Source organism: Bos taurus, chromosome 21, assembly GCF_002263795.3.
Source record: "Bos taurus isolate L1 Dominette 01449 registration number 42190680 breed Hereford chromosome 21, ARS-UCD2.0, whole genome shotgun sequence".
NCBI lineage: Eukaryota > Metazoa > Chordata > Mammalia > Artiodactyla > Bovidae > Bos > Bos taurus.
Window position 1 is genome coordinate 28,586,997 of NC_037348.1, and position 21,912 is coordinate 28,608,908.

The following is a 21,912-nucleotide window of genomic DNA, read 5'->3' on the forward strand; positions in this document are numbered from 1 at the left end:
AGTGCACCTGACCCACCTGCCCACATAGCTCAATTCCAAAACCCAAAACTGGGCAGGGCACGGGGAACCTGGGAGGAGATTCAGCTGAAGGAGGAAAAGGCAGGAAAATGAGGGTGAGGGAAGTTGAATCTCATAATTAACGCAAGCCTTATAATTAGTTGTGTCAACCATGATTTCACATGTTAACTCAGCTAAGACTCACGCCCCGGGAACGTAAAACACACCAGGTTCTGTGGTAGGAACAACTGGGAAACCGAAAAATGAGATGGGGTTTCGTTACAGCCTGATGAGGAGAAACAAACAACTATTTAGTTTTAAATTAAATATGAGATTGAACCACACAAAATTACATTAAAAAACAGAACCCTACAGAGGGTAGCATGAAGGAACGTACTGGGGCAGGGGAGGTGATGGAACTGTCCCATATCTTGAGCATGGCGGTGGTGACACCACTCAAAGCACCTGTGAAGGTTCTCAGAATGGGACACCAAGAAGAGGGAACTCAACTTTTCTAAGTTAAATGACACATTTTACAAGCAATGGATATCAGCAGTAGCATGTAGTTCAACCCCATGTACGCTCCAGTGCAGGAGCACAGGGCACAGAGATGAGCAGAGACTAACAGTCATCTCACCAGAGCTCTGAACAAGCAGAGGCTGTAGACAGACAGACACAGAAGGAAGGGGCGCTGGTGAGCACTGTAGGTACAGGAACAGAATGAGCAGGCAAAAAGTTACGCAAACTCAGCACGTCAGGCAGGAGAAAGTTCCTGAAAGTGGGGAAACAACAACAGCAAAAAAAAAAATGGGGTAGAATTAGATGACGGAGGGCCTTCTAGACAATTCAGAAGAGATCAGAATTTATTCTACAGAGACAATCAAATTATGGGAGGGATATTATTACATCTAGTTTGGAAAGAAAACCTAGATGAAGATGTGGAGAATATGTATTGCAGGAGCTATTAGAGACCAGAAAATGGCCCTGATGAGGTTTTCTGTACCAGGATCTGCAAATCTCTCCAGATGATTGTGTTTGGTTGTGAGTGTGTTGTGTGTGTGCTGTGTGTATCTGTGGGGTGTGTGTGTGCACGCGTATGTGCCCATGAGCACAAGCACTTTCTCAGCAAGAGGGCCTATGCCTTCATCAGACACCCAAGGGTTCGTAACCTCAAAAAAGAATTGCACAGGTAACGCTCCGTGCACAGAGTGGGGCATGGGCCATGCGTGTGCAGAGAACCGCGTAATTCATGAGACCCTTGGTGATGACTGCATTTCTGGACCTGCAGTCAGCCAGTGAGCGAGAGTGAGAGGAGAGTGGAACGATGACAGCAGAGATTCTAGCTTGGTGATCCGGAAAGTACGAGGAGGAGAGAGACAGGGGGGTATCCTTACATCAAAAGCAAAAATAATAACATCTGCACTTCAAAGAATCAAATATTTAACCTTTTCACTTAGCTGGTGGTTTTGGCCCATTTTTATGGGCACAAGTATTTCTGGCTGAAGGCAAAGATAAGGTGAACTATGGAGGATCCTGTTTGCATATAAAAATAAAAGGCAGATGAGAAAACAATCTTCAAAGTCTTTGTCAGGGAGGTTTCTCTTTCCACATTCTCAAGGCATCAGCAAACCTCAGGGAGACAGCAATGAATTTAACACACATAAGTAAAGCAAGCTGAAGACAGCAATGCAGAGTGTTATTTTTTTATGTATAGAACATTTCATATTATCTGAGGTTTTCACAAATTAGGGACTAGACGCTCTAGGGTGGATTATCCCTTAGATGGACATAGCTTCACCCTTCCTGTTCTTACACACACACACACAACGTGTAACGGACAACTCACACATTTTCAGCACAACTTTCTTAAGAGGAGCCTGAAGGCCCTTTTCACTATCCCCTTCTCCACGTCCTGACCTCCAAAGTCAAAACAGTGACTGACACAGAGCAGGTGCTCAGAGCTGGGTCCAGAACAATGTGACTGCTCACCTCTAGCTTTCCAATTTTTAAGTAAAACAAAAATTTCTGTGGATTTAGAAACCAACTGCAAAAATATTTGCTTTTATTACATGCTGCTGCTGCTAAGTCACTTCAGTCGTGTCCGACTCTGTGCAACCCCATAGACGGCGGCCCACCAGGCTCCCCCGTCCCTGGGATTCTCCAGGCAAGAACACTGGAGTGGGTTGCCATTTCCTTCTCCAATGCATGAAAGGGAAAAGTGAAAGTGAAGTCGCTCAGTCGTGTCCGACTCTTCTCGACCCCATGGTCTGCAGCCTACTAGCCTCCTCCGTCCATGGGATTTTCCAGGCAAGAGTACTGGAGTGAGGTGCCATTGCCTTCTCCATTTATTACATAAACAAGACATGAAAGAACTCCAACTGTGAAATAAACCCCCATTAGCCAGTATGGGTTCGATTACAAGAGCCAGAAAAGTGGTCCATAGACCATGGAGGCACACTGTCCAGGTGCATGTGTTAAAATCCAGGTTCCCAGGCCCCACTAGCCAACTAAGTCAAACTCCCCACCGTGGGGTGGGGTGTGAACATTTCAGTCCTTGCTCATAGTCTGAAAGCCACTGGCCTGAGAAACTAGTGGTGGGGAGAGAGAGATGGGGGTGAGGATCAGCAGGACAAACCAGAATGTCTAGGGAAGAGATAGAAAGACCACAGAGAAAATCCGCCTGTGTGTCTCGCAGGAGGTGCTGGGACTGGAGCGCTACGAACTTCGACCTTGGCAACTGTCAAGGCAACTGGTCCCACAGATTTCCTTTCCGGCTGTTCTTAAAAGAAACAACTTGTCTGTCGCTTTCTCTGATTCCACCACCCTTGAACCAGCTCTGATGTCCGAAAACCTGTGAGTTGAGGGCTGTAAGGGCCCCACCCCCCCCACCCCCATGGAGCCCAAGCCAGTACGTCTCCCCCGTCCCGATAGGCTGGGGGCTAGAAATGCACGCACCTCCTGCCCTGCACCCGCTGAACCAGGGCCCCAGCTTCTCCTGGAGAGGCCCGCAGGGGCCACATGTCTGAAAGGGGCTTGAAGCCGAGCGTACCAAGAACTTCACATGGTCTGGGAAACACTAATTAAAACCAGGAGAGTAGAGCCCTCATCCCCTCTGCCAGTGGTTCTCAAACTTCAGCCTTGGGGCTCAGCAGGTCTGGGTGGGCCAGGACCCTGTGTTTCCGACCAGCTCCAATGTGGTCGGTGCCACTGGAGCAGGGCTGGCCGGGTGAGAACTGCTGGGTCACACTGTCATCTCTGCCGCCACCTCCCCTTCACCACCGAGCAGCCTGTGTAACAGGCAGATTTCTGGCACACTCAGGGAAAATGCAGATCAAGAGCCAAAACCACTCTTCAGCCCTCGGGCTGGAGGAGTGAGCAGGGGTCTCCAGGCACAGGAAAGAGGGAAAAAGACGAGGGGTACAGGTGTGCAGGTCCAAAAGGGAGAAGGCGGATTCCAGAAGAGGAGGATGAGCCCCGGACAAGCCTGAACTGCACAGACCTGCATAGATGGCTTCAGGTTTCTGTGTACCTTCCCTGAAAGGTGCATGGACTCTCCAGGTCTGCCCCCAGAGTGGCCTGTGATCTTGTGCCCTGAGCCGAGTGTTCCCAGCACGGGCCAAAAACTGACTCAGTCCAGCAGTCGGCCAGTGAGCCATCTGCCTGCCCTCGCTCTGGGCAAACCAGACCACCCCAGCAGAGAGGGAGGCCCATCAGAGACCCACCACTGTGGCCCTCAGAGGCACTGATGTAATGTGTGGCCAGCCTTGCTTTTCAGAGCCCTGCCAGCCCTCAGGGGTTCACAGGCCCCAAGGGCGCTCTACAGAGAGCTCTCAATCGCTCTGTCTGCTGTCTGACCCTGGGTCCAGGGAGCCAAGACACAGCCTCAGGAAGCCTGGAGAGAGTCAGACAGCGAAGGCCGGCGAGTCCACGTGCAGCAGGCAGGACGATGCCATGACCATATCGATATGCACGGCCATGCGGGGCTCACTGCTGGTGGAGCCAGCTCAGCCATGAAGGGCAGCCCCAGAGGAGGAGCTTGCTTGGCTGGGAGGCTGGAAAGGCTGCTGCTGCAAGAAGCCAGTTGCCACAGGGCCCTGAGTGGGGCACCTGATGCCCCCGTCCACACTGGACAGCAGGGCACTCTGACCCAGACTCCATGCCACAGCTCCACTGGGTCAACCACTGCCCTCGCTTCCTCAGTGAAGCATCACAGATACCAGGGCCATGAGGTATGGGGCCTTCAGGCCTCCTGGCTGCCCACAACACACGCAAGCCAAGGATGCTCACACATGCAGACAAAGGCACCCGCACACTCGCAACTTATGCTCTCACCAACTGAGCTCTGTGAACAATACAACCTCAGCCGATTCACTGTTACAGTTGTACTTATTATTGTAACTGGTGAATGGGTTCAGTGAATGCTTTGACAGCACCTCATAAAGGCAAATTACTATAAAAAATAGCTGGAAAATTTAGCATGGAAGAGATTAACTGTAAAAAGGAGGAAGGGAAATTATTAAAACTCATGGGGGCTTCCCAAGTGGTCCAGTGGTAAAGAATCTCCTTGCCAATATAGGAGAGGCAGGTTCGATCCCTGGTCTGGGAAGATCTGACATACCACAGGCCAACCAAGCCCGTGCGCCACAACTACTTAAGCTCAAAGCCTAGAGCCCATGCTCCACAATAAGAGAAGCCACTGCAATGAGAAGTCCACGCACCACAACTAAAGAGCAGCCACTGTTAACTGAAACTAAAGGGAATCCTGGGTAGCAGCGAAGACCCAGCTCAGTCATAAATAAATAAAATTATAAAAAAGATAACAGTAAAAAAATTACATTTACTTCATGTGATAGGCAGCCAAAATGGAATCTACAGACTGCTGTGAATTTTAAACCATACACAAACACAGTCACACAAACTCCCTTTCTTCTGTTCTTCACAGTGTTGCCCAAGCTCACAAGTCAGCTCCTGCACACCTAGGTTCTGCTCTACAATGGCTGCTGTCAATTCAAAGAGGGGATCCCTGTCTAAGGACCACAATTAAAAGGGCAGATGTCCCTAAAAAGTGTTACTATATGGCTGTCACAAGTTAGTTTGGAAATGAACTCACTGAATTTTAGTGTATCAGTCTACAGAATCCATTGAGCAATTGGTATCAAGCATTTTAAAAGCAATTCATGGTGTCACATGCCTTAACAACTGAACAACAACAATTTTGAAACCAACAACAAACCAGTAAGTGGTGATGTCACAGACACGTTCCTTTAAGCCCTCCCCTCTAATCCACTTTTCCAATAGCCACTACAACACACACACAGTGTACACATACACCTCAAAGTTTTGTGGCAACACATGCCAATCTTTCATGGATATATTTATGTTTTTAGTTGTAGAGTCATGTCTGACTCTTTGCAACCCCATGGACTACAGCATGCCACGCTTCCCTGTCCTTCACCATCTCCCAGAGTTTGCTCAAACCATGCCCACTGAGTCAGTGATGCTATCTAACCATCTCATTCTCTATCACTCCCTTTTCCTCTTGCCCTCAATCTTTCCCAGCATCAGAGTCTTTTTCAATGAGTTGGCTCTTTGCCATCAGGTGGCCAAAGTATTGGAGCTTCAGCTTCAGCCTCAGTCTTTCCAGTGAATATTCAGGGTTGATCTCCGTTAGGATGAACTGGTTTGATCTCCTTGCAGCCCAAAGGACTCTCAAGAGTCTTCTCCAGCACCACAATTCAAAAGCATCAATTCTTTGGTGTTCTGCCTTCTTTATGGTTCAACTCTCACATCCATACATGACTACTGGAAAAACCATAGCTTCGACTAGATGGACCTTTATGAGTGGACTTCCCTGGTGGCTCAGACGGTAAAGCGTCTGCCTATAACCTGGGAGACCCGAGTTCAATCCCTGGGTCAGGAAGATCTCCTGGAGAAGGAAATGGCAACCCACTCCAGTATTCTTGCCTGGAAAATCCCATGGACAGAGGAGCCTGGTAGGCTACAGTCCACGGGGTTGCAAAGAGTCAGACACGACTGAGCGACTTCACTTACACTTGCTTACACCTTTATGAGCAAAGTGATTTATGGTTTAACTTCAGCCAATCTTTAAAAATTTTTTATTGAAGTATAGTTGATTTGCAATGTTGTGTTAATTTCTTCTGTACAGCAAAGAAATTTAGCCCAATTAATATTAATTTCTTCTGAAAGCTTTCAAGTATTTTTCAACCCTGTTTAGACAAATGACAGTAAGACTTTTAGGACTCAGCTCTATGAAGGTATCTTTGTTATTACCACTGTTTTCTGTCCTCTCTGGGGAATGTCTCATGCTATCGGGCACAGAGCTGTCACTCAGCCATGAGGAATGGATGTTGCCTCGCGGGGCCTGTCAATCAGCAGAGCCTGGGTTTAGAAGCTGACTCTGCACTGTGACCCCAGCTCCCAGAGGACGGCTGTCCTGATGTGGACAATGACAACTGAAGAGCTGGCTGAAATAGTACTTTGAGTTTTCATTTGTATGTGAGAAGATTAAAGAGATTAAAGTGGTATATCCATAATTATATGATTAGAGCTATTAAAAAATAGCTATGCCGACTTCTGATTAAAAAGGTAGATAGTACATGTATGATATGTTATTTCCTCTCTCCCCTGAATCATAGCCCCTCCATAAAAAAAGATATAAAGCCACAGGATAAAGATCCAAGTGAACGGGAGCTGGCAACATGCTGTGAAAGAGGGAAAGGGGTGCAGGAGCGGTTTCGAACTAGAAGGAGCAAAGGCCATAGCCCAGCCTGCAGAGCACAAAGCACAGAGAAACTGAATCGTTCTGAGACCTCGAGAGGGCTCCTGGAGCAATTACCCAGGGCAGGGGCACAGGGAAGCCTTGTGGCTCAGGGAGCAGCCACACAGGGCAGGGCTGGGCAAGAGGGGTGACAAGGCTGAAGACAGGCCCCTGAAGGCCAAGATGCAAGGACTTCATCCCCAGGTCTGCCCTGCTGCCGTCCAGCCTGCTCAACCACTTCAAGTGCTTGTCAGTGAGTCACTCCTTCATATAAACTGATAACTAAAGATTAGAGAACTTTCAGGAAAACTTACCAATGTTAATGAGAGAAAACCAACAGAAATGAGGACGGAGTCTTGAGCATTTAAAATAGTACAATAAACAGTTTTTAGAAGAGTTGTGCAAAAAGAGAGATCAGACGCTGCAGACGAAAGAGAAGAATCAATATTGTCTAACATCAAACTAATAGAGAAGAAAGGTGTTTATCAAGAAACAAAAGAAGACATTTCCAGTTACATGTTGTTAATTCCTGTAAAGATGTTCATCTCAGTTACTGTTGATCTATTAGGAAATGTTACATTGAGTTACATTAGATTTCCTACATCTTTAAAGACAGTATTCACATGTTGGTTAATGTAAGTTTCATTATTAAAACTTTAGCAATTAAAAAAAAATTAAAAATGCCAAAGGGCTTTCCAGGCTTCCTAGGTGGTGCTAGTGTTAGAGAGCTTGCTAAGTCACTTCAGTCATGTCTGACTCTTTGCAAACCCATAGACTGTAGCCCACCAAACTCCTCTCTCCATAGGATTCTCCAGGCAAGAATACTGGAGTGGGTTGCCATGCTCTCCTCCAGGGGATCTTCCCGACCCAGGGAACGAACCCATGTCTCTTATGTCTCCTGCATTGGCAGGCGCGTTCTTTACCACTAGTGCCATCTGGCAAGCCCTAACCCATGTGTTAATGCAGGAGATGTGAGAGATGCAGGTTCGATCCCTGGGTAGGGAAGATCCCCTAGTGAAGAGCAGGGCAACCCACTCCAGTATTCCTGCCTGGAGAATTCCATAGACATAGTAGCCTGGCAGGCTACAGTCCATAGGGTTGCAAAGAGTTGGACATGACTGAAGTGACTTACCAAGCAAAAGGCCTTCTGAGAGCTGGGAAAAGATGAAAACAGACCGTTTAGGGCACATCATAGTGGAACTGCAATACAAACAAAGATGCTAGAAAGCTTTCATGGAAAACAGCAGATCACTTCAAGGCTTAGGAAACGGAATGGCACCACTTGAGCTGGGCCAGAGAAGAACAATGGTTTTCAAGTTAGGAGGAAAACAGTTTTCAAGCTGGAATTCTGTAACTAAGCAAACCATCAATCAGGAAAGAGGCATGAAGGGCCTGGTTCCCATCAGAGTGGCAGAGGAGCTGGCCATCAGGAGCTCGGTGGTCAGGCCTGAGCATGGAACAGTCCCACAACCCGGAGTGTGGGGGTCGGGGCTGGACATGGAGGCCTCCCCGGTGCCCTGGCCATGTTCCTGAGGGTCTCCTCCATCAGGGCTGTTGGTCTGTTCAGAGATGGCCAGAGCTCTGGTTCGCACCAAGTGTTCCTTCCACGGCTGGAAGGACAGCTAAAAAACAAACATACCCGGTGAGCTAAAGAACTGAGGAAAATGAGCCGGGTGAGGGTCAGAGTGTGGCCAGTGGACAGAGCCCTGGGGGTCAACAAGCAGCAAGGAAGGGGGATGCCGGGACTCTGTCCCCATCAAGGACGAGGTTTCCACGAGTCTCCAGCCATCTCAGCTCTTCACTCCTCTAGGAAGCTTGGCCTGGAGCCCAGCAGCCAGGTCAGGCGGCCACAGTCACCCCACATCCGGGCCCTGCCAGGCCGACCCTCTGTCCCTGCCCTGGGCAGTGGGGACCTTGCAAGGGAGACGGAGCCCAGACAGAAAGGGCACAGTACTTGAGTCTGAAGCAGGAAGTCCAGGCCTACATGGGTTCAGGCGACAGGCCACTCTCTACTTCTGCAGCTCTTTCTGTGTGTCTCCACAGGCAGGTATCCTCCTTGACACTGAGACCAGAGACCAAGGCCCCCAGGCAAGGAGTTTGTCCTGGGTCACAGATCACACCTACAGGCCCCAAACTACAGCCTGGACCTGCTTCAGAGACCAGTCAACACCAGGTGTAAAAACGTTTTCCCCATCACTTTTCACTTTCTTCGTACAGGTAAAAAACAAAGCTCAAGCTGTAGGTGGTTCGTGAGACCAACAGAACTCCCCATTCATCGCTGAATAAACTATAAATCTGCTCCTCCAGTCACTTCTCCTGGAGCTACCATGGTAAGAGATAGCAACCAGAACCAGGTGAGACTTACTCCACCTCAGATCAGAAATAACTGCTAAATTCAGGAGGAAAAACTGCTAAGGGCTGGAAAAAAGACAGCCTGGAAGAAAGGTGTGTCCATGTTTGTTCCTTCACCTGAGTCCCCCCTGGAGCCCATGACCTTGGCCTTCCAAACCTCCCACGTCCTTCTCTCCCTGCCTGTGGGCTGCAGCCAAACCCTGTCCAGCGTCCTGTGAACATCAGAGGGTACAGGGTGGGAGGGGGTGCAGGAAACTCCAAGCAGCCCCCATCTTTGGGGAGCTTATTCCAGATGTCCAGCAACTGTGTTACCTAGGGGACGGGGCAGCCTGGCTCCCCCTCACCCCACAGGCCCCAGCCACACACGCCCCTCTGGTGGTGAATCTCCTCTCTCCTCCACGGTCCAGATCTTACCAGAGAGCTCAGTTTACTCTCATTTTGATGCAGCATGCCTTTCAACAGCTTAAATACTTCTTTAAAAGAAATTTTTAAAATATACTCAAAGTAGAAAGAAATGTATAATAAACCCATCCCTCACACTCAACGTCATCAAGATTTTGACATATCTGCTTTACTATTCCTTTTTTTCTTTTCTTTGCTGAGTACTTTAGAGGAACTCTCAGTTCTTTAATACACCTCTCTAAAAATGTGGAATTGGAAAACCAATACCCCAATGTCACTAACACATATAACAAAATTAAATATAACTTCTCGCTAGCATGTAATAACTTAGTCCACAATAAAAATATCCTGATTGTCTGAAAATGACTTTTAATCAAACAAGTTTTAATCAGGATCCACGCAGGGGGCCCGTACCTGCTCCCTGTAGATACATGTCTCCTGGGGCCTCGGAATCCAGAAGTCAACCCCCGGCCCCCACCTTTGTTTATTTAACACCATTAACTCGTTGTGTTTGTTCCAGCTGACCCACATTTTGGACTTGTCTGCTTGTTTCCTCATGGTGTTATTTGTTTCATTTCTTCCTTTCTCTCTCACAACAGAATTTAGCTCCAGCAGCATGATTATTCTCAGGCTATGGTCTTCAGCAGGCAGGATTCCAGGAGCACTCTTCGCTTCCTATTGCGTCTAGCTGGGAGCCCCGGGTTGTGGCGGGCGCCTGTCTCAGGACCGGGCAGTGGATGAGCAGGTGACCACCTGAATGCTCTACTGTGAAGTCCCTTCAACTTGTCACCCAGTGCTCTCACCACCTCCATCGGTCTCCTCACCAAGGGCGGTGTCAATACAAGGACCATCTTCTAAGTCTAGCATCCTTCCACAGCTCCTAGCTGGAATTTTCTATAAAGAACAACTTGTCCTTATCAGTTACAGCTGTGAGTTCACCTGTATTACAGTTCATAACACAAAAGGCAGGACAACGGAATAATTCTTTCCTTTTAACTGCTAACTTTCAGAGGAGGACTCCGGCCCTAATTCTGAAATAATCCAATAGGGCCCAAAGAATTGTTTGTTTGACTTTCTCTTTTAAAGTTTTCTTATGAACTCACAGGATTTTACAAGTTCTTTGTGTTTTAATTAACTGCATTTTTCCTCCTGTGTTTGACTTTCCCCATCTCTCCCATCTCTGTCCAGTGAGAGTTCTTTCACATTGGGTACAGGGTGTATTGACACGCCCCATTAGCCTTGAGTAACTTCTTTGCTTCCTGGCACAATAAAATGTTCCAGGCTCATTATGAATATTTCCTGCCTAAACAGGAACTGGCCATTTCTCAAGAAGTCAGGGCTAGATGCTACAGTCTGTGTGCTGGATGTGTTCCCTGCTACAGTCATCATCGCCCCTAGAACTTACCATCTAAAGAGAGCTGGGAGAACAATTTTAACTTTTTAAAAAAATCAGTTCATACTGATATTCCCAAGATTCCACATCACAGATTTTTTACTTAAGATCTACCAACAGAGAAGATTTTTAACTCTCTTTCCAGGTTGCAGGCCTCTAACTTTCCTGACTTTAAAAGGAAGGCCTCTGCAAGAGTACACAATGTTGGAAAGACAGTCTCTTCAACAAATGGTGCTCGGAAAACTGGACAACCACATATAAAGAAAAGAAATTAGATCATTCTTAACTCCACACACAAAAATAAGCTCAAAATGGATTAAAGATTTAAATATGAGATCACATATTATAAAACTGCTAGAGGAAAACATAGGCAGAATACTCTCTGAAATAAACTGCAGCAATATCTTTTTCAATCTGTATTCCAGAATGGAAATAAAAACAAAAATAAACAAATGGACTTAAACTTGTAAGCTTTTGTACAGCAAGGGAAACAATAAAGAAAACAAAAAGACAACCCACAGACTGGGAGAAAAGATTTGCAAATGTTATTGATCATTGCAAATGACTGATAAGGGATTAGTCTCCAAAATTTACAAACAGCTCATAATGCTTAACAGCACCAAAACAAACAACCCACTCAAAAAATGGGCAGAAGCCCTGAATAGACATTTCTCCAAAGAAGACATAGAGATGGCCAAGATGCACATGAAAAGATGTTCAACACTGCTAATTATTAGAAAAATGTATATCAAAACCACAGTGAGATATCACCTCATACCAGCCAGAATGGTCATCATCAAATAATCCACAAACAACAAATGCTGGAGAGAGTGTGGAGAGAAGGGAATCCTCCTATACTGTTGGTGGGAATGTAAATTGGTTCAGCCACTATGGAGAGCAGTATGGAGTTTCCTTAAAAAACTAAAAACAGAGCTACCATATGACCCTGTAATCCCACTCCAGGGCATATATCCAGAGAAACACATGATCTAAAAAGATACATGCACCCCAATGTTCACTGCAGCACTGTTTACAATAACCAAGATACGGAAGCAACCTAAATGTCCATCGACAGAGGGATGGATAAAGAAGATGTGGTACATACATAAGTGTGTCCTGTGTGTGTGTGTGTGTGTGTGTGTGTGTGTGTGTGTGTGTGTGTGTGTGTGTGCGCGCGCGCGCGCGCGCGCGCGCATGCTCATTAGCTCAGTCATATCTGACTCTTTGAGGCACCATGGACTGTAGCCCACTGGACTCCTCTGTTCATGTGACTTCCCAGGCAAAAATTCTAGAGTGGGTTGCCATTTCCTTCTCCAAGGGATCTTCCTAACCCAGGGGTCAAACCTGCATCTCTTGCATCTCCTGCATTGGCTGCCAGATTCCTTACTACTGTGTCACCTGCAAAGCCCCCATGGTACACACACACAATGGAATTATTACTCAGCCATTAAAAAGAATGACATAATGTCATTTGAAGCAACATGAATGGACCTAGAGATTGTTATACTGGGTGAAGTAAGTCAGACAGAGAAGGAAAAATATCATATGTCATCCCTTAAATGTGAAATCTAAAAAGAAATGATACAAATGAACTTACAAAATAGAGACTCACAGACTTAGAGAATGAGCTTAACGGTTGCTGGGGGAAGGGATAGTTAGGGAATTGGGGATGGACATGTACACAGTGTTGTATTTAAAATGGATAACCAACAAGGATCTACTCTATAGCACATGGAACTCTGCTTAATGTATTGTGGCAGCCTGGGTGGGAGGGGAGTTTGGGGGAGAATGGACACGTGTATATATATATGGCTGAATCCCTTTGCTGTGCACCCTAAACTATCACACTTTGTTAATTGGCAATACCCCAATATAAAATAAAAATTTTTTAAAAAGGAAGGCCTCTAGCGTTCCTCCACTATATAAGGTGCTGACTTTGGGGGGTGTGTGTATGTCTTCATGTGAAAATGTTTCAGGCCAGCTTATACACACTGAGTCCTGTTTTATTGAGCATTTTTTTAAAGGGTGACTGTTCAATGTTGTTAATGCCCTGTGGTATCTATGGAGATGACCACATAATTTTTTTCCTTAAATCTACTGACCTAATCTGACAAACTACATAAATGGATTCATCAATCACATTTGAATTCCTGGAGTAAACTTTACTTGACCATGATCTTTTTTATGTACCATGAGATTGTTATATTTGTCAGCATTCTACTTAACATTTTTACATAAATCTTATCAGATTTTATTATTAGTTATATTCACTTCATTAAAAGAGTTCAGACTTACCCTTCTTTTTCTGTGCTCTAGAACAGGTTAAGAAGTACTGAGATTATCAGGGTTTGAAGCTTTGACAAAATTCCCCTGTGAGACCATCAGGGCATGGTAGTTAAGTTCTGCAATTTTTCCAACCTCCAGATAATCACGATGGTGTGATCACTCACCTAGAGCCAGACATCCTGGAATTCAAAGCCAAGTGGGCCTTAGGAAACATCACTATGTACAAAGCTAGTGGAGGTGATGGAATTCCAGTTGAGCTATTTCAAAACCTGAAAGATGATGCTGTGAAAGTGCTGCACTCAATATGCCAGCAAATTTGGAAAGCTCACCAGTGGCCACAGGATGGAAAAGACCAGTTTTCATTCTAATCCCAAAGAAAGGCAATGCCAAAGAATGCTCAAACAACCGCACAATTGCACTCATCTCACATGATAGTAAAGTAATGCTTAAAATTCTCCAAGCCAGGCTTCAGCAGTACATGAACCATGAACTTCCAGATGTTCAAGTTTGTTTTAGAAAAGGCAGAGGAACCAGAGATCAAATTGCCAACATCCACCAGATCATGGAAAAAGCAAGGGAATTCCAGAAAAACATCTATTTCTGCTTTATTGACTATGCCAAAGCCTTTGACTATGCAGATCACAATAAACCGTGGAAAATTCTGAAAGAGATGGGAATATCAGACCACCTGACCTTCCTCTTGAGAAACCTGTATGCAGGTCAGGAAACAACAGTTAGAACTGGACATGGAACAACAGACTGGTTCCAAATAGGAAAAGGAGTACGTCAAGGCCGTATATTGCCACTCTGCTTATTTAACTTATATGCAGAGTACATCATGGGAAACGCTGGGCTGAAGGAAGCACAAGCTGGAATCAAAATTGCCGGGAGAAATATCAATAACCTCAGATATGTACATGATACCACCCTTATGGCAGAAAGTGAAGAAGAACTAAAGAGCCTCTTGATGAAAGTGAAAGAGGAGAGTGAAAAAGTTGGCTTAAAGCTCAACATTCAGAAAACTAAGATCATGGCATCCGGTCCCATCACTTCATGGCAAATAGATGGGGAAACAGTGTCAGACTTTATTTTTCTGGGCTCCAGAATCACTGCAGATGGTGATTGCAGCCATGAAATTAAAAGACGCTTACTCTTTGGAAGGAAAGTTATGACTAACCTAGACAGCATATTAAAAAGCAGAGACATTACTTAGTCAACAAAGGTCCGTCTAGTCAAGGCTATAGTTTTTCCAGTGGTCATGCATGGATGTGAGAGCTGGACTATAAAGAAAGCTGAGAGCCAAAGAATTGATGCTTTTGAACTCTGGTGTTGGAGAAGACTCTTTAGAGTCCCTTGGACTGCAAGGAGATCCAAGCAGTCCATCCTAAAGGAGATCAGTCCTGGGTGTTCATTGGTAGGACTGATGCTGAAGCTGAAACTCCAATACTTTGGCCACCTGATATGAAGAGCTGATGCTGGGAAAGATAGAGGGCAGGAGGAGAAGGGGATGACAGAGGATGAGATGGTTGGATGGCATCACTGACTCAATGGACATGGGTTTGGGTGGACTCCAGGAGTTGGTGATGGACAAGGAGGCCTGGTGTGCTACAGTTCATGGGGTCTCAAAGAGTTGGATACGACTGAGTGACTGAACTGAACATGTATCCTGGGCCCTTGAGCTTCTCTGTTTCTACTGGTAAAGTTTATCTTCATAACACACTGCCCATTTTATCTAGGGTTTCAAATATATTTGGATGGATCTGTGCAAAGTAATCTCTTGTTTCAGTTTAAATTTCTTCAGTTTGATGGTTATTTCTCCCTTGTTCTATCTTATTTGACATATATGGTTTTCTTATACAACTTTTTTTAAAATTAGGAGTGGCTAGTGGTTTTTATCTTTTCTTGATTTTTATCTTAAGAATCAGATTCTTGATTTAGTACTCTGTTTTTCTATGTACTAAGCAGTTAATTTCGGAGAAGGCAATGGCGACCCACTCCAGTACTCTTGCCTGGAAAATCTCATGGACGGAGGAGCCTGGTAGGCTGCGGTCCATGGGGTCGCGAAGAGTCGGACATGACTGATCGACTTCACTTTCACTTTTCACTTTCATGCACTGGAGAAGGAAATGGCAACCCACTCCAGTATTCTTGCTTGGAGAATCCCAGGGACAGAGAAGCCTGTCTATGGGGTCACACAGAATTGGACACGACTGAAGTGACTTAGCAGCAGCAGCAACCAGTTAATTTCAGTTTTTATATTTATTAATGCCTTCTTCCCATTTTTTTACTTTGTCATTTATTGCCCCAGAGTTTTTCTCAGTTCATTGTAGTCATTTTATGTTTTGATTTTTATTTATGCAGACATTTACGCTATGAATCTTCCTAAGCATTGCTTCATTCACACTGACCCTGATACAGCATGGTTTTAATATTGCTACTTTCTCAGCACTCTGTTCATGTTTCCCTTGTGATCCAAGAATTACTGAATAGAGCTTTAAGTGTTCCAGACTAAAGAGCCTTCATTTTAAATGAATAGAACAACTGTTATTTAAAACTGCACCTTGGAGCAGATGGGCATTTTTACTCCACCCTAAAAATTTCCACATAAAGCAGGTTTTGTTTTTATTTGTACTTGCATTACTTTTTTGTGTGTTGTTATCCCTCTTCTTCTGGCCCTATTAGTTTTACTCCAAAGATGTGCTTCCAGTGTACACTCCCAACACAAAATGAAGTCAGACCCTGGGTCCACCACTAACCACTAAAGGAGACACTAAAGGAAGCAACGAACCTCTGTGGGCTTCACTATCACCCCCTGTTTAGGTACGGTGCCCTTGCTTCCAAGGCTTGTTCTGGGTCTAAGTTCTTGGTAAGTACTTCCGTTTTCTATCTGGAATAAACCAGCGGTCCAGTAAAACACTCCTCCTCACCTGTCCATGAACTTTAAAGCAGTGGGAGTTGGAGATTCGTGTGATCACTTTCTGGATTTTCCTCTGACAATCAGGTCCAGTATCTTCTCTAAATGTTAACGGAAGTAATGAGTTCACGTCGAGACTGCTAATCATTAGTTCACTTCACGGGAACTATTTTAATGCCAAAAACTCTAAAGGAAGAACACCATCACTTTTTAAAAAACTTGAATTTGTCAGGAATTCATCACAAATTTTAAGTAAATCTTCACGCTAAAGGTAAGTGATATCACCTAGTTGAAAACTGGGGAAGCAATTTGCCAAGCTGACTGTTTTTCTTGGACCTCAAGATGCTGGAAGGTCCCTGAATTGAACCTAGCTCTATGGGATGGCAGAGTCTCCCCCATTTCATACTCATCTACTCTAGGTCAACCATGTGTTCTTTCTGGTTCTATCAAGTCACTGGGTGTTTTTGTTTTTAGGCTTTAAAGAAACTGTGGTAAAATACACATAACACAAAAACTACCATAATAACCATTTTAAGGGTATAATTCAGTAGCATTAAGTACATTCACACTGCTGTGAAACTATACTTTTGTTTTCATTACTTTCTAACTTTCTTTGGAACCAGTCTGTTGTTCCATGTCCAGTTCTAACTGTTGCTTCCTGACCTGCATACAAATTTCTCAAGAGGCAGATTAGGTGGTCTGGTATTCCCATCTCTTTCAGAATTTTCCACAGTTTATCGTGATCCACACAGTCAAAGGCTTTGGCATAGTCAATAAGGCAGAAATAGATGTTTTTCTGGAACTCTCTTGCTTTTTCCATGATCCAGGGGATGTTGGCAATTTGGTCTCTGGTTCCTCTGACTTTTCTAAAACCAGCTTGAACATCAGGAAGTTCACAGTTCACATATTGCTGAAGCCTGGCTTGGAGAATTTTGAGCATTACTTTACTAGCATGTGAGATGAGTGCAATTGTGCGGTAGTTTGAGCATTCTTTGGCATTGCCTTTCTTTGGGATTGGAATGAAAACTGCCCTTTTCCAGCCCTGTGGCCACTGCTGAGTTTTCCAAATTTGCTGGCATATTGAGTGCAGCACTTTCACAGCATCATCTTTCAGGATTTGAAATAGGTCAACTGGAATTCCATCACCTCCACTAGCTTTGTTCGTAGTGATGCTTTCTAAGGCCCACTTGACTTCACATTCCAGGATGTCTGGCTCTAGGTGAGTGAGCACACCATCGTGATTATCTGGGTCGTGAAGATTTTTTTTGTACAGTTCTGTGTATTCTTGCCATCTCTTCTTAATATCTTCTGCTTCCGTTAGGTCCATACCATTTCTGTCCTTTATCGAGCCCATCTTTGCACAAAATGTTCCCTTGGTATCTCTAATTTTCTTGAAGAGATCTCTAGTCTTTCCCATTCTGTTGTTTTCCTTCATTTCTTTGCACTGATGGCTGAAGAAGGCTTTCTTATCTCTTCTTGCTATTCTTTGGAACTTTGCATTCAGATGCTTATATCTTTCCTTTGCTTTTCGCTTCTCTTCATTGTCACCCTGCTTATTTAACTTTGATATGCAGAGTACATCATGAGAAATGCTGGACTGGAAGAAACACAAGCTGGAATCAAGATTGCCGGGAGAAATATCAATAATCTCAGATATGCAGATGACACCACCCTTATGGCAGAAAGTGAAGAAGAACTAAAAAGCCTCTTGATGAAAGTGAAAGTGGAGAGTGAAAAAGTTGGCTTAAAGCTCAACATTCAGAAAACGAAGATCATGGCATCCGGTCCCATCACTTCATGGGAAATAGATGGGGAAACAGTGGAAACAGTGTCAGACTTTATTTTTTTGGGCTCCAAAGGAGTAAGCGTCTTTTAATTTTATGGCTGCAGTCATGCAGATGGTGACTGCAGCCATGAAATTAAAAGACGTTTACTCCTTGGAAGGAAAGTTATGACCAACCTAGATAGCATATTCAAAAGCAGAGATATTACTTTGCCAACAAAGGTTCGTCTAGTCAAGGCTATGGTTTTTCCTGTGGTCATGTATGGATGTGAGAGTTGGACTATGAAGAAGGCTGAGTGCCGAAGAATTGATGCTTTTGAACTGTGGTGTTGGAGAAGACTCTTGAGAGTCCCCTGGACTGCAAGGAGATCCAACCAGTCCATTCTGAAGGAGATCAGCCCTGGGATTTCTTTGGAAGGAATGATGCTAAAGCTGAAACTCCAGTACTTTGGCCACCTCATGCGAAGAGTTGACTCATTGGGAAAGACTCTGATGCTGGGAGGGATTGGGGGCAGGAGGAGAAGGGGACGACAGAGGATGAGATGGCTGGATGGCATCACTGACTCGATGGACGTGAGTCTGGGTGAACTCCAGGAGTTGGTGATGGACAGGGAGGCCTGGCGTGCTGTGATTCATGGGGTTGCAACGAGTCAGACAAGACTGAGTGACTGAACTGAACTGAACTTTATTTGGAATATGTTGATTTATTTCTCTTTTTCAAAATTATTTGAACTTTTTTTACAATCAGCTGATATAAGGCCAGCTGGTATCAGTGGTACAGTCTCTGTCCAGGGGTACATAGTTCAGCGAGTGTCAGGTCTCTTTGCTGGTCACTTCCTTGGGCATCTAGGCCCCCACGCACATCTGCACCTCATCTGTCATCAGAGAGCACGTCAGAAGTCCCTACTTAGTGGTACGTGCTACTCCTCCTCACAGCTACAGTTTCTGCTTTAGGAACATTGTTCCTGTGTTAATAAAAGCACAGATGTTAAAAACTGTCATTTTTTAAAATCTGAAATCATAGCCTTTAGCATTAGATAGTATCTGTGTCTTAAGTATTAGATAGTATCTGTGTCTTAAATCTTCTCTCCACCATCCCCCCACCGCCCCCAGTATTTATGTCTTTATTTGGCTGCACTGGGTCTTAGTTGCAACATGTGGGATCCAGTTCCCCAACCAGGGACTAAGCCCAGGCCCCCATATTTGGTGCAGAGTCTTAGCCACTGGACCACCAGATTACAAGTCACTCATATAATCTTTTTTAGCCTAAATTCTACTTCATCTGATATCGAGACTTTCCTTTTTGTTTATTTATTTCGGTTGGGCTGGGTCTTGGTTGCTGTGAGTGGGGGCCACTCGCTAGTTGTGCTGCACAGGCTTCTCACTGTGGTGGCTTCTCTTGTTGCAGAGTGTGGGCTCTAGGGTGTATGGGCTTCAGTCGCTGCAGCTCCTGGGCTCTAGAGGACAGGCTCAGTAGTTTCAGCACATGAGCTTAGTTGTCCTGTAGAATGTGGGATCTTTCCAGATCAGGGATCAAATTCATGAACCTTGCATTGCCATTCGATTCCTATCCACTGGACTATCAGAGAAGTCCCTCATGTAATCTTTTTTGGCCTAAATTCTACTTTGTCTCATATCAAGACTTTGTTTTTATACACATTTTTCTGGCACATCTTTCTCAATCCTTTATTTCTCATATGTCTCAGTTGCTCTAAGTGTTTCTCTGCACACAGCACAGAGTTAGGTTTTACTTTACCAACTGGAGACTCTTTAACTTTTAATAATCATTTAGATCTGCTTACATTTATCAATATGAATAATTTCTATAATATATAAAAATATATATTATGAGGTCCAATTTCTTTGCTCTGTTATTCCTTTTCCAGCATTTCTTTTGGTACTTAAGAGTGTTTTCTATTTTCTACTAGCTTCTCTATCCTAAACTTTTAAGTAACATTCTCACAGTCATCTCTTTATTCAGCTATTACCTACTGGTTTCATAATCCAGAATTGTCATTCAGAGCTAGTGATAAGCTATTTCCACTGTGATTACTCAGGACACAGTAATGCATGGAATGAAAAGTAAGATTTTCTAGGGTGCATTAAAGAATGAAGTTTTCCCTCATTCCAAAGGGAAAGGAGGGAGATTAGGAAAAATGAAGAGAGCAGTAGAGAAATTTAAAAAAAAAGAAGCTGTATAGAAATAAAGGAAAATTAATGCAAAAAGTCAGCATAAATTAAGCCAATTAATATGATATTCAGTAACTTTGCTTTATAAATGAGCAGATTAACCCTGAGGCTACACACATACGGTATATTTGTGAAGGGCCATGCTTTTAAGTTTCTAAGAAAATCTTTAGTTAGCAGTTTAGAGTCTTCTAAAATTAAAGTAAAAAGAATTAACTGGTGTGAAAATACAAGGGTTAGCTGTGTGGGAAAATGTCTAATTGAGGGTTGTAAGTGTGTTTCATCTTGAGAAGAATAAATATTTTGAAGAGTAACACTGAAGGTGGCATTTTAAAAGACATTAAATGCTTATTAAAAACCATAGGAGAAGTAGTGGAAAGGAAACGGTAACAGAACAGTCAAAGAAAAGGATAATGGAATAATAAACAGGTTAACAGTAGAATAATAATAATTAACAGTAATAAAAAGATACTATTATAGTCTCAATGAAACATAAAGCAGTAGAAGGAAACACTGAAAATACTCAACTATATAAAAATTCTAAACTTTTACTCATAAGCTTCCAACCTTGTATGTTTTAAATGAAAAAACACAAATGGCCAAAATGTAAAGTGGCTATATCCTTTCAATCACCAAATATACTTCTAGAAATTTATCCATAGAAGATAATAGCAGAAATATCCAAAGATTTATCTGAAACAGTGTTCAGAAGAGTGAAAACTAGGAAATACTCAACTATCCACAAACAATGGCTAGGGCAAATAAACTACGGTACATCCTCAAAAAGGATTCCTGCTACAGCCACGAAAACCTAAGGGTGCTGGAGAAAGTCACGTAACAAGGAAACTTGTGTCAGCGTACATTCATGACACTGCTCCCAAACGGGCCCTGCACACTGTCTCTAACCACACTCGAGGGCCCTTCTGCTGAACAGCCACAGCTCTCCTACCCACAACAGGAAGGAGTGAGTACTGACACACACTGAAGCATCGAAGACCCCTGAAAGCATCATGTGAACTGAGAAAAGTCAAGCACAAAGGACCACATGGTGTATGAAATGTACGGGGTTGGGGAGGCTGGAGTGGGGGGCAAAAGGGAGTAGGTCTGGGGCCTAATGAAAGCATTCAAAAATTGATTATGATGATGGGTGTGCAACTCCGTAAATAGATTACAAGGTGCTGAATGGTACACTTTAAATGGTAATTTGTGTGGCATGTGTATTATAGCTCAATAAATGTATTAAAAAACAGCTCTCCCATACTTTGAGTATCTCTGTGATGCCCCTTTACCACCTCGGTGCTCTTACCCTTTTTTTTTTTTGAAATGGGTAAAGTGGATTAAGAGATACATATTTCCAGCCAGAAAATAAACAAATCACAGGAATGTAGTGTACACACAAGGAATAAGTCACTAATACTCTAACAAGTCTGTGTGCTGATGGATGACAACCGGACTTATCTTGGTAATCATTTCATAACATATACATACACTGAGTCACTATGCAGTACACCTGAAATGAATATAATATTTTAGGTTAATTATAACAACAACAAAAAAAAAACTGAGAAACTACTACCATACAAAGTAAAACATAGCAGGATTTCCCCAAGCGTAATGGCCAGTGGAGGGCTGAGAGGAGCTACTCCACGTTCAAGGTCAGGAGGGGTGGCTGTGAGGAGATACCCCTAGTCCAAGGTAAGGAGCAGCGGCTGTGCTTTGCTGGAGCAGCCATGAAGAGATACCCAATGTCCAAGGTAAGAGAAACCCAAGTAAGATGGTAGGTGCTGCGAGAGGGCATCAGAGGGCAGAAACACTGAAAC

General features: G+C 44.1%; 1 protein-coding gene across 5 annotated transcripts in view; it reads right to left on the minus strand.

Moving 5' to 3' along the window:
* The window catches only part of TJP1 (tight junction protein 1), a 259,306-nt gene that overhangs the window by 188,275 nt on the left and 49,119 nt on the right, over nucleotides 1-21,912 (minus strand). The gene's annotated exons all lie outside the window — the stretch shown is intronic.